At 48.5% G+C, this 2,642-nt stretch overlaps 1 protein-coding gene across 1 annotated transcript in view; it reads right to left on the bottom strand.

Annotated features, from left to right (window-relative positions):
* The window catches only part of SAMD13 (sterile alpha motif domain containing 13), a 15,506-nt gene that overhangs the window by 11,540 nt on the left and 1,324 nt on the right, over positions 1–2,642 (bottom strand). The window lies entirely within an intron of this gene.

Here is a 2,642-nt window from a genome sequence, read left to right as displayed (position 1 = left end):
GCGCAGCGCTGCGCCTTTAAAACGGCCGCCATGACGCGGGCGGCGGTTGGTGCGGGCCGTGTGTGGCGGCCGCGGCACCCGGCCGGAGAGGAGCGCTCGGTGCCACATGCGCCACCTGAGTTTCTTGGGAGCTCCCCGTAAACATTTCTACTGCCACCAAACGGGGTGTATGCAGGAGCGGAGAGAGCGGGGTGGGGGAAAGGGAAAAAACCTGCACATGTTTTTTTGAAGGATGCGGTACTGAGCCGAGGAAATTTCACACAAGGTGGGAAACAGAAACAGCCAGATCTCGGAAAATTGATAAAGTTGCATAAAATTAATTTCTAGAATGAGTTCATCAACTTGCAGGTGAGTAGCAGACACTTACTTGGCTTTCTCTGGAACTGGAGGGGCAGCAGGCTGAGGGTGACAGGAGAGGGGAGCGACTAAGGACGGCACAGCCGTGCCACCACCACCGTGCCACCGCCGGGACCGGGGAAGAGAGGAGCTGGAGACAGCGATTCCCTGGGACGGCTCCATCTCTCACTCCTGTAAGCACCGTACCTTATTCCACAAGGAGCCCCACAGAGATCCACGGGATTTGCCGTACAGTAAGGCACAACTCAGAGTGCCTACAAATGACTAAATCTGACCCACTCTGGCAAGAAAATCTTGCCTGCAGAGGTTAATACAAATGTTGGCAAGTTTCTCTAGCAACTTCACTTTTTTTTTTAATTACACTAATTTTTAATTACTTCTTCCACATTCCCCCTGATTCAGGATGTTTTCTAGTGGCATAGAAGCTTTACACAGATGACACTTTATTGGTGCTGGGGAAACAAAGCAATACCAACCAACCAACATACCCTGACTTGCCCACACACGGGCTTTGCAGTCTTCCCCTCAGCACCAGGGCTGCGTCTCAACCACAACTCAGACATTGTGACCTTTTGACCATCCTTCACAGTCTGGGTTAGTACAAATTTGTGGGATGTTTTACTTGCAGAATTTCCTTCTGAGTCAAACCACTCAAATGACACCCTTGCTGTTCGCTGTGAGGCAAGGGAGACATTACAAGCTACCTGGGGGTTCATACAGAACCAGCTGGTGACTTCAGCCTGATTTCTGCAGAGCAAGTCACGTCTGCATGACAGGAGTGCCCCAGCCGGCACTGACAGACAGAGCCTGCTGGCCAGCAGCACAGGCACAACAGGGCTGTCCCAGGCCCTGTGCATCCATCTCACTCCCAGAAGCAGCTCACTGCATCCTGACTGCACTTGTGAACAGAGATCCAAGTCACCTCACTGCTAACCAGACACGGTTACAAGCACTAAAATCACAGGAAAAGTGCACTTTTGTGCAAAGGGCTATAGATGTGACTTCCCCAACCATTTCATTTTGCCTGACTTCTATGCTGCCAAATAAATAACCAAAGCTCGCAAACAGTATGCAAATAATGGGACTCGAGTATTGATAGGAGTATTGAGAACAGAGTGGTGGGAGTCCTCACTGACTTGGATTTTAAATAAATGCAGGTCAACAAGTTAAATAGATCATTAAATGTACAGCACTCTAAAGAAAACCCTCTTTACTTCACATCCCAAAGTGTACGGTAAAATGTGGCACATTTGTGTTGGACAAGTAAGCCATGCAAGGCAATTCTTTTTTGTCTCTCAAGGAATAAGCATTCTAAATGAGGCCATAATGAATTTTCTGCATCAGCTGGTTTCTAACTTTGGTAATGAACTGACATTTGAGGATACAAATATAAACCAGCTATTTTACTCACACTCTCCCCTTCCTTCATCATGTTCTTCAATTAATCCTTAGAGTATTCGAAGTGAGGCTCACACAGTGCATGCGTTCCGTCTAAAAGACCTTGAACAGCAGAGAGAGGAATTTGATGAAAATGGGGTGTGGAAAAATTCAGTGTGGAATATGATCTGTGGTTTGTATTTTCATTCATTGGGGTAAGGTAATTTAATTAAAATGAGATTATGTCTGGAGGGAGACAAAGCAGGAAAGTGAATTAGGCTTTTGTTTGACTATCTGCATCCCGCTTCTGGCAAAAAAGGTTTCCAGGCCTGGTAGGGAACAAAACGAGACCATGGTCTGTAGATCCAGGTGAAGGGGTCAACCCTCTGTGTTTCTGAACTTCGGCTGTTACACAAGGAGAAACACGCAAAAGTCAGTGCAGGTCTTGGACACCAGCTGACCCTGTTTTGTGGGTATTGGAAAATGCCGGTTTTCTACTGAAAAGCTAGTTTTTGTTGGGACTTTTTTTTTGTCCCTGGAAGTGGCAGCAGTACATGAAGCCAAAATGCACCGTGCATGTGTCAAAGGAGAATGCAGCACCGTTAGCTGTGGGTACCAAATTTCAGCTCCCCCCGAGCCAAACAAAGCCCTTCAAACCTTTCTGATTCCAGTCTCCTGGGTAAAAACATAGTTAAACGTGTTCACGGGGGAAGTTAAGTGAGAAAACAATGAAGGACTGCTCGCTTCCCTCAAGGTGAAACCGCAGAACTCCTCTGTCTTAAAGGGCAGAGCAGGACGGATTGTACCCGCGTGTGAAACACGTCTGTCTGTCACAACGCCCGCACGTTCCGAGCGAGGCCAGGCCCGGCGGCCGGGCGCAGGACGGGCCGCCCGGCGCAGCTCCGGCC

This window comes from Athene cunicularia (assembly GCF_003259725.1).
Source record: "Athene cunicularia isolate RWA chromosome 8 unlocalized genomic scaffold, athCun1 chr8_part1, whole genome shotgun sequence".
In the NCBI taxonomy this organism is placed as follows: Eukaryota; Metazoa; Chordata; class Aves; order Strigiformes; family Strigidae; genus Athene; species Athene cunicularia.
The sequence above is the reverse complement of the archived record's forward strand: the minus strand, read 5'-3'. Positions and strand labels throughout refer to the sequence as shown.